General features: G+C 44.3%; 2 long non-coding RNA genes across 2 annotated transcripts; both read left to right on the top strand.

Moving 5' to 3' along the window:
* The first annotated feature begins 319 nt into the window (after nucleotides 1-319).
* LOC108445023 lies at nucleotides 320-10113 on the top strand. The gene is made up of 3 exons (XR_001859750.1): nucleotides 320-394; nucleotides 5279-5290; nucleotides 10102-10113. It is a non-coding gene; the product is annotated as an uncharacterized LOC108445023 (long non-coding RNA).
* On the top strand, nucleotides 5303-6709 carry LOC108445024. Its single transcript, XR_001859751.1, has 2 exons — nucleotides 5303-5704; nucleotides 6509-6709. It is a non-coding gene; the product is annotated as an uncharacterized LOC108445024 (long non-coding RNA).
* Nucleotides 10114-10552: the final 439 nt, after the last annotated feature.

The following is a 10552-nucleotide window of genomic DNA, read 5'->3' as shown; positions in this document are numbered from 1 at the left end:
CTGCAGCCCAACCAGCTGACTGTAGCTGGCAGGAAGACAGTGAATCCATTTTACAATGACGTTCAAAGTTTCAAAATGTGTTTTGGATCTGCCTTGGAGTGAAAACAAAACCTTTTGAACTTTTTTGTGCTGTGAAGTCATGGCAAGACCGTTTTTGCCTGGGAAGACTCTAAGCTTCCCTCTGTGATGCAGTCTGCAAAGACAACCTTGGCATTGCTGCTGGGTGTCAGGTGGTAGCTCAGAGCTCTGGAAACAGCAGCTCAACAATGTATAGAAAAACCTGGAAACCTTCAGATATGGCTACAGATCTAGCTGATTCCTAGACCAGAGAAGTTGTGGATGCCCCTTCCTTGAAAGTGCTCAAAGCCAGATTGGATGGGGACCTGAGCCATCTGTTTCAGTGGAAGGTGTCTCTGCCCATGGCACAGGGGCTGGAATGAGATGACCTTTAAGATTAATTCTGTGATTCTGTGATTCTGTGATTCTACTCTGGACAGCTTCTCCTAAGTGGGATGGCTGCTGTGACTTTTCTCAGGAATGCTACAGCTCTTCCTAATGGTGTAAGATCACAGTGACATTGAATTTCTGTGACAACAAGCCAGCCATGGGCAAAGTGGATCTGAATCCCGATTCCCAGCTGCACCTTTCACTTTTACACATACCACCAGCTTGCTGATGTAGATACCACTCTGCTCATCTTTCCATGCTTAGCAGGGGGAGATACACTGTGCAATAACTAAATAAAAAAGAAGAACCAAAAAAAAGCCTTTTCAGACTTGAAACCACCTCTTTTCCTTCCTTGTGTTTTTATATTCTTCCAACATCTCTGCTTCATTTGTTGTTTAAGAGAGATAAACTTACTGAAAAATGCAAGCCCTGGTCCAGAAAATACCAATTCTAAGTTGATTTTTCCAGGCAGAGACCCTGACTATGCCTTATTTGTACTCAGTGGTGTATGTCAGCTGTCACATACTTTCAGACCTGTGAGGAATTACACCAGCATTGGATTATAGTGTACTTGATTTTGAAGAGAGGAGAAGCTGTACTACTGTAATCATTATTTAAACCAAATCCTTTTGATTTCTTGGATGCCAGGCTCCCATTCACACGTAGCATATCATGCAGTCAAAAATAAGGGGCCTGCCTTTGAGGGGAAAAAAATAAACAACACTTTTTTTTCATACAAATTACTCACTCTTTGCATAAAAACATGATTTCAGCCAGAGAGGGGGAGAAAGAAAATTTGAAAATGTGATCTTTCAAACACAGGGGCTTCCTGTGAAACATGACTCCATGTGTCAGGTGCTGTGATAGCACAAAGCTTCTCCCTGAAGAACTTTCAATCTGAATAGAAAACAGTTAGAAAAACAACATATTTTTAGTATATAGCCTTGTATACTTCAAGTGGAGAAATAAACCAGTGAGAGAGTGGATATTTTATCAGAAATATGTCAGTTTGAAAAGGAAGCCTCTCTGGGAAGGCAGTCAGATGCACTAACCACAAGATTATCATTCTTAGTTATTATCTTTTCAAAAGATTTCACATCATAATTTCTGCCATTCTGGTTAATACCACATTAAATGGAAAAAGCAACCTACTTGTCACATAAATTACTAGAGCAGACCTGCCACCAGTTACCCATAAGTGTGCACTGCCTGTTTTACGTCCTTGATGATGCTGTGAGGCTTGTGAAATCCACGTGGTTCACCCAGGTGTTACCTCCACACAACCTTTGCTATCTCTTTCTGCCTCACATACCAATTATTTCCACACATTGTTGTAGAGCTCATCTTACATGCTAGAATTAACTAAGAGTCAGATTCAAACACAGTACCCAATCAACTGGACATCAAGGCATTGTCCAAAGAGCTGGCAAACACCAAATGCCCAGCAGCCCTTCCAGATGGAGATTAGCTATTTTCCCCTTGCCCATCCATCTCCCTTTTCCCCCATCAAACATAACTGGGCACCTATGATTTCTTAGCCCAAAGTACATGGTTTATATTTGAAGAAAGGCATTTGTAGAAGGATGACAGATTCACGTAAGCATCCAGTGAACTCATACTGTCTTCTTCAATGTTTATATTAACTTATTATGCTCTACTGTTCTCAAATAATTACATAACTCTTCACAGTCATTTCAAACAGCCCTTCAACCCACATCAGCCTCGTGTATAAACATCAGTGCTTTACACAGTCATTTTGTATGAAATTTGTCTGCAGGGCAACAGTTTGCTGCACTGTATGCCTTTTGTGAGATGACTCAGGCAGCAGTTAAGACTCAAAGTGCTTTTGATTCCCTTGCAAACAATCTGTCTGCCTTCCCTTCTATCTGAAGCCCAAGATCTAAGAAGGGGTTGCCCAGTATAGTCTGTGTCCAGAGTCCTGCTGATAAATCACTGAGCTGCAAATAACAGACACAAACAGATCCCAGGCATCTGGACCCCTTGCTCCACAACTGCAGGCACAAAGTCTTCCATTGTTTCTTCTAAACAGGTCCAATTTCAGCTCAAGCACCCATTGTTAATGGGTCAGATGCTGCAAGGTTGCAAGAATATGATTCTGTGCCCAAGCAGCATTAATTTGTGTCTCATTTGGGGTCATTAGCTTGGGCTCAGCCCTGCCCCAACCATAAATGAAGGAAAACACAGCCTATCTGGAAAGATTTGGTGGCTTTCTGCCCTTTGAGGAGCAGTCCCATGCAGTACGATAAAAAAGACTTGAAACTCCAGAAAATGATGCAAAACAACATAACTCTCAAAGAGACAAAGCTGCCTCTTTGGAAAAACTTCAGGCACTCTTAAAAGCAAGAGTGCATAGGATGAGTCACCGTCTGACTTCCCACCCTGCTTTTGAGCAGAGAGGTGGTGAAACAGTCCAGCAGAAAAAAATGTGTCATCATGACAAGCCTGTTCTTCTCACAGTGTAAAAAGTGCTCAGGAGGCAGTGAATCCCAGCACCAGTAGCAATTAGGCACTGGGTGTAAGGACTGGCAGAAGGCATAAGCATCATGTAATTCCAGTTTAAGACCTTTTTAAACACATAGGAGAAACCTGAGCCAACATCTTTGGCCTTGGGACAGATTGACATCCCTCCGCCTTCATCCTTAAGCATTGCAGTTTTCTCTCAAAGGGAAGGGGATTTTGCACAGCACTAGCCCTTTATTACTTGAAAAGAAAACAAGGAAGAAGAAAATTTCAGGAAATTTTCCTGATTTCCCTCCAAATTTGAAGAAATGGACACTTCTGCCTTTCCTCTCACTGGCAGGAGGGGTTGTGATCTTTGTTCTTTGAAAGGGAGAAAGATGAAAACCTCTGGGCTGAGTAAAAAATATTTTTCAGTTGTCTCTTTCTCAGTGACACATCCTCTTATTGTATGTACACACAAACACACATGAACACACAGACACACATTTTCTATTTCATTAAAAAACATTCTGGTAACAATCAGAGGCAGCTCATAAATGTCATATTTCGAAAAGCATAATGCACGATTCCCTCCTTAGAGCAGTTTTTATGACAAACAGTATACCAATGTTTGTGTATAATTTCTAGGACTATAAAATAACTTTTTATGGCTCTTGGGCTAATATCTGAAAAGTTGAGTACATTTTCATATGAAATTCTTTCACAGTATTTAAAGAACAATATCCTCTGCCAGTCCACCCTCCCTCTCCTCGTTTCTCTTTCTGTGCAAAACCATGTGACAAAAAGCAAAGTGCTTTTAAGAAACATACCTCTGGCCTGGAGCCAGCCCCTCTTTTTCTTTTTTTTTTTCCTTTCTCTTTTTTTGGTTTTGCCAGTTGAAGCTGACAGATATCTATAGCAAACAGTTAACATATATAAACATGTCAGCTGTAAAACAAATACACTTTGAAAGAAAACAGAGAGCTGGAGTGGTTCATGCTGCAAGACAATGTTGGTGCAATTATCAGAGGCAGGGTGTGGGGTCTTCAGGGCACGTTTGCCAGGTCTATTCAAGGTGGAAGTACCTTTCTTCTTCACTCTGTCAAGTCCTGTGTGGATGGCATGGAAAAAAGACAGGCCCCTGGTGTCACGGCCACCATCTGGTGCAGATGAAAGGAAGACATAAGCAGTTTTTGATGCTGAGGAGGTGTGCGTGAGAGACAGCTGCAAGCACGCGTTCCAGGGATACATTTCGCAGGTCAAATGAGCTAAATCGTCACTGAATTGCAACCACTTAGAGGCTTGATCCTGCAAAGCTTCTGCCTGATGCTGAGCCCTCCTCCCTCTGCCCCAGCAAGGCTTTCCTCTGCTGCTTATTATCGCCTGGCACTTAATGTGATCGTAAATGAGCGGGACTGAATTAGTTACAGATAGGAAAGAAAACCAGTTAGGAAAAGCAATTAGCACTGTGGGCTGCTGCAGTGCACTGTGGGCAGGCTCAGAGCATCCCACCAGTGAGCAGTCACCTCAGCACCAGAGTCACCTTTAAGGTCATGGGATGTTGACCACAGAGGGATACATGAGGATTGGGCGAAACCCAAAGGGTAATGAGCAGAGAGGGGGAGAAGGGTGTCTTGCTTGGATCTGCTCCCTGCTCTGCTGAAGGGCACATCCCCTCACTAAGCACTGCCTTCTATTGGGGCAGAGGTGTTCATGGGCCCAGACTTGTAATTTTTGGCACTGCTGTTAGCAGACTGAATGAGGAAAATAACCATTTTAGCCTGCCTGTCAGTCAGTGAGTGGGACTGGCATCCTTCTACAGTAGTTCAGGGTGGGCTTTGGTGTCCAAGATGCCACGAGATAAATCCAGCCTCTGCTGAGCTCATGTCCAGAGGTTCTCCTTCCTGGTGGGCCCTATAAAGCAGTCTAGCACAGACCAGACACCAGGGTGGCTCCAGGCCATGAAACCCTAACAATAGGTTAAGAATAGACTAAACAGATAATTAAACAGATAATTAATTCAGCTCTCAAACAGGATAGGAGTGCAATTAAATGGACTCAGATTACCCAGGCTGGGAAAGACACCACCGAAGGGGATATGATAGAGATCGCAAGACTGGAAAATATGAATAGAAGATGACTGTTTGCTGTGTCTTCTAATACAAGAGCCAGGGGACATCAGATGAAACTAGTTAGTGGCAAGTTCAGAGAAAAAAAAAAACAAAAGAAGAGCCATTTTCCTCAGTGTATAGTTAAGAGGGGGAGCTCTTTGACATAGGGCTACCACATACAATCATGGAAAGAAAATCATTTAAAGGCTATTGAAGCCAGAAATGCCTCTGCTGGCTCAGGGCAGAGCTAAGACTGACAGGGTCTGGTGAGTGTGGTGCAGGACATCACTGGGCACTGGCCCTGCCCATGCCTCAGCATCTGTGGGGGCACAGGCCAGGTCTGCCTTGGGTGGAAGATCAGTGTAGGACCAGTGTCTGTGTGCCACTGAAACAGCGTGAAATTCGCATTTCAAATCGCAGCCCAAAAGGTTATTACCAGCACAGATGCTGCCTACAGCTGGAGGGGAAGGTACACACCTCAGAGTCCTTTGCACAGTCCAGCCAGCGATACCTGAGCATCCTGGGAGCTGAATCTTCTCGAAAAATTAAATCGGGGGTAAGGAGGGGCTTCGTCTTTCGGATGCCTCCCAGGGACACAGATGAAACCTTTCTTCTTTTGTGATGGGAAGAAAAGAAGGATTAACAGCAGTGATGGGTGAAATTCAAACAGGTTTCGTTCAGTTTGGGTAAGTCTGAAACAGATCTGGGATGGAATTTAAGCAATACACAGATTTCAGAAAATGCCTTCCATCAAAGTGATTTCCCACATCTCAGCTTGCTTTTATTTAATGCAGAAATAAATAAGGATGAAACCAAATGTTTTTGACTGCAAGAATACTTAAGATGTGATTCACCAATAAGGAAATATTTTGCAGAAAAGTAATTTTTAATCACCTTTTAATTTTTACCAGAAAGATGAGGTTTTTGAAAAGCCATTTTAAATGAGTTAGATTTTTAATTCCCTTTTTTCTTTCCTTCCTTCCTTCCTCCCTTCCTTCCTTTCTAATGCACATTTTTATGCTCATTACTCCCTCACCCTACTCCCTCTACTGCTAAAAAAAGAATGAAGAAGATTTCTGAACCCTTTGAGAAAACTGTAGTTCACTTAAACCTACTGGAAAAAAAGTAGGAGAAAATATTTTAAATTTTGAAACTGCATGGAAAACAAAGCTTCTTTTTTAATGTCTTTCTACCTGAAATATGGGGGGAAAAAACATGTGCAGAAATACTTTGAAAAGTGGGATGCCTCTACTTTTGCCTTTCCCACTGCAGGCACAGGACATTTGATAGGTCTCACCTCACTCATGGAGGGGCAAGTGAGATGTCACCTGCTAAAGGATAATATCAGAGGTGCCATGGTCCCTGGTTAGATCTGCTTTTACAGACACACAGGAAGTCTGCAGCAGAAAAGGGATTAAGAACAAGCCTTAAATGAGTGACCTCTCCCACCCCCAAACCAGCCTCTCTCATTTCTTTCTCTTTCCCAACAGAAAACACACGCTGCTGATGGGGACAGTGAAAGGGAAGGTGACCCCTGAGACCAGTGAGCTGTTCTGGGGAGATGAAGCAGACAATGCTGTGCAAAGCTGAAGCAGCATTGTGATTTTCCTTTTTTTTTTTTTTTCCCCCCCCCCCTTTTTTTTTTTTGGCTCCTCAAATATCTTCAGCAATAAAAATGCACCTGATTTCCACCCAGCTCCAGTCTATCATGGGACCTGCTAATCCCCCCATGGGGAGTCCCCATGGGAGCAGTGTCTCCTTTTCTGGGTCCTTTTCTGGTCCCTGCTGCACAGCAGTCTCCTCATCCTGGGGCCAAATCCTGAGCCAGCACACGGTGAGGTGATGCCGACTGACACTGGCTGAAGATTAGTCCCCTGAGATTAACTGCTAACTTTATAGCTCTGGTTTCAGGGTGGGATTTTCCAAAGCACCTGTGTGGTACATATATATGTAACAGAGCAGGAGAAACTGCATGGATGGCTTTATCCCCCTCCATGATGTAACATAAACAAGTTGAGTCTTTTATTTCAATTCATGAGAAAATCACCCTCCAAATAATAAAAATATCCAGAGAAGCTTTCTGCCAGTTCAGCAAAGCAGCATGCTGCTTGCACTAAGCTGCTTGAGAAAAAGCTTCAACCCCAAGGCAAACATCTGTGGAAGTTTTATGAGAGCCTAGACCAAGAGCCAGCAGTGGACATCTGTGGGCTTCTTTTGGGCCAAGCACAAGAGATCCCAGTATCTATTGTATGAGGAAGGATTGCTGGATGTCATGAGCTTCATAGCTAGAGGTGAGGAAACCCTCGGAGCTCCCTTAGCTGGAACACAACTGCCTGAGCTTTCTGACTTCTTCCAGATTTATCTTCTGTATGAAAACTCCTTAAAGAAGAAAATAAAGGGATGGTCAATTTATAGATAGATGAACTTGGCATGATTTTCAATAGCCTGCCTCTATCTTAATGCCTTAAGCCTTAGCAATCCTGGACTGGTAATAGCAGTTTGGACTGGCCATTTGACACCTTCAATAAAGCAGGGCACTATTTGGAATTGCATCTCAACTGCTCTCAGACTTCCCTGACTTAATAGAATCATAGAATTACAGAATGGCTTGGGTTGCAAGGGACCTTAAAGGTCATCTTGTTCCATCTCCCTGTCATGGGCAGGGACACCTTTCCCTAGGCCACTGTTAACTGGAGGAGATGTCATACAGCCTCTGGGTTGTGGGCAGCTACAGCCCTGCCCCTAAATGTGTGGTACTTGCATGGGTTGTTGTAGGATTTTTTTCAGGAAGATATTGGTTTGTTTTCTCTCGGGGCAAATCCATTACCTTTTAGGATTGAGTTCTGAGACTCTGAGATTAGAATCTCACTTGGGGCCACCAGCATAATAATTTGTCCATGAGCTTGTGGGTGATATTGACAACATGCTGTAAGACACTGGGATGGTTCAGAAAGCTGAAGGGTGAGTGCAAGAGAGAAGAGGGACATGTAGCTGTTTGGTACCTCTGGGTCCACCGAGCATGATAGCTTGGGCAGCTGAGGAGCCATCATTCCCAAGAAACCCTGGAGAAACCCAGCTGACATTGTCACCCCGGCGCCAGTCGCTGTGCCTGGGCCAAAATATAAAGTGGGCTAGGACAAGAAGACAAACCATTCTGTGTTCTTGTTTACTTTACAAGCAGAGATGTGACCAACATGTCTCACCACAGCCCTGAACTCCAGTTCAGCTGAACTGGAGACTGCGACAGCTGTGGAGAGGAAATGAGCTTGCATGAGTATTCGGCTGCCAGTGTCCCCTTTCAGCTGAAATTAGTGTCAATGTTTGTTGATGCTACAGGTCATTTCCTGTCTCTCCTGTTAAATCTGGAACTTCAGTGGATTTCCCAATGGTAAAGAGAGTTCTGGCCAGCTTTCCAGCCAGCTTTTTAGGCTTAGAAGTGTTCTCACGAGCACTGGAGAGTAATTATGAAGCAGGATGTGACCCATGTCCCACAGAAGTTCATAGCAGAGATTGACAGAGGTAGGAAAACATGCTGCTGTTTGTGTGGGGCTCTCCCTGCATAGCAAGCAGCAAATGTCACGTACAGATAGGCAAACAGATATACAGCAAAACTCTGTCAGCTGGAAATCTTAATGCCAGGGATCATAATCCCGGATTGCTGCCAAAGAGTTATTCCAATGCCATTACCTTAGAGGCTGGACTTTGTCCTCTGGGTTATCTTTCAAAGCTGTTCAGGCACCTATGGACACAGTCACCACCACTACAAGGTGAGCCATGCCTTCAGTTTGTGGGTGTCAGCTCTGGCCTTGATGCACGTGTTTTGTCTCAGTGCAAGCAGCAGAACAGTGAGTGGCCATGGAAGAACTCACGGTAGCTTGGCTTCTTTTTGTAGTCAATTACCTGTTTTCTGGGACTGTCTCCTCATTCAAAACAGGTGGGCCTTTGAAGCATCAGCTGTCATCCTGGGATCTCCAAATACTGCACTCAGGAGTTAACTGAAGATCTCATAAGACAGCCAGGATGCTGGGGCTGGGAGCTCTCTGCAGGAGTGCCCAGTGTTGTATGGAGGTTGTCTGCTGGTGTGGGGCACTAAGCTGTAGTTTTGGGGTAGGAAGACCAAAGGCTGCATCCCAGCACCCCCATAAATGTGGAGTGGCCACTCACTGAGCACATGAGCAGCCATGGAGCTACTCACTGCCTGAAGACTCAGCTAGTCCAACTGGATATTAACCTTTGCTTAGTTCAACTTTCATGATTTTGCTCCATGCAAATTTGAGGCATGTTCTCTTCTCACTGCTTTTCTGCTGCCTTCTTCCTCTTTTTTCAAAATAAAATTTCCTCTGTGTTAGGGGAAAGTGTCCATGGGTGTATTTGGAAATACAACCTGAGGCACTTAACTGCAGGAAGACCAATCCTGTGGCTCTCAGGCTTGCTGGGGAGAAGGTTTGTGGTTTCTGCTCTGAATTTTCTCTCGTATCTCTAGACGAGCCCATTTCTCCCAGGTTTCTGCGAAGAAGCCCTCTGAGAGCAGCTGGCTAAATTTGGTTCCTAAATTTGGGTGGGGTGAAAACTGTTTCCCTGCAGGTGTGACAGGGAGTTTAGTTTGCCTGGGACAGGGAGGCACTTGTGAAAGAACAACACTTTCTGCTGAATTCTTTCTTTGCTGCGCCATGGCCCCACAATGGAGGCTGGGTCTCTCTGTGCCAGGCACCACATAAAAAAACAGAGGGAGAAACTTTTCTCACCCCAGAGTTTGCAGTCTAAACAGATGAATACTGCAGAAGAGTGAGCAGAGTTTGGCTTGCAAATATTATGTTAGCTCCCTGATTTCTTCATGGATGGCTGGGCGGCAGATGTATTGCTTTCTTTGAATGGTTTGGAGGGGTATCCATGCAAGCCTGGGAGTGGAACAGGATCTTGTCTTTATGGCAAATTTGGCATGAGGAGATGTTTCCAATTAAATTTGGGCATAATCAGATGAGCATTTGGTAAATCCTAGCAGAAGGATTTCAAACGGAGCTTGTTTAATTTGCTGCATACAAAGCATTGTGTTCATTTGAAAATGCTTTTATTCCAGAATTAGGGCATCTCTGTGTGGAGTTTTTAAGGGAGAACTATTCTTTCTTAAATCTATCCCTTCCCTTAATCTAAATTAACTTCCTTGGATAGAAAAGTGTGTGTATGTAACACAGAAGGGGCCAGGGGAAAAGCAGGAAGGGATTAGCTGAAAGGAAAAACAAAGGAAAGGGCAGAGACTTGAAGCAGGGGAGATAAACCGACAGTGAGAGGGAAGGAAAATGAAGAGCAGCTGAAGGGACAAACCCATTGGACCAGGACCTGAGCTGGGGGATCCCCCAGCATGTAGAGTGCCAGGCAGCCTCCCATGCCAGGCAGGGAGCAAGGGCTGTGGGGTCCCCCAGGATTTGCATCATGGAGCCCTCAGCTTCTGGAGACACCATTTGCTGGGGACCTCAGCTCTGGAGTTGTTGTTTGTTTTCTTCAAGGAAAGGAAGTGTTTGCATTGAAGGAAAACA

Source organism: Corvus brachyrhynchos, unplaced genomic scaffold (genome assembly GCF_000691975.1).
Source record: "Corvus brachyrhynchos isolate BGI_N302 unplaced genomic scaffold, ASM69197v1 scaffold80, whole genome shotgun sequence".
Classification (NCBI taxonomy): Eukaryota; Metazoa; Chordata; class Aves; order Passeriformes; family Corvidae; genus Corvus; species Corvus brachyrhynchos.
The sequence above is the reverse complement of the archived record's forward strand: the minus strand, read 5'-3'. Positions and strand labels throughout refer to the sequence as shown.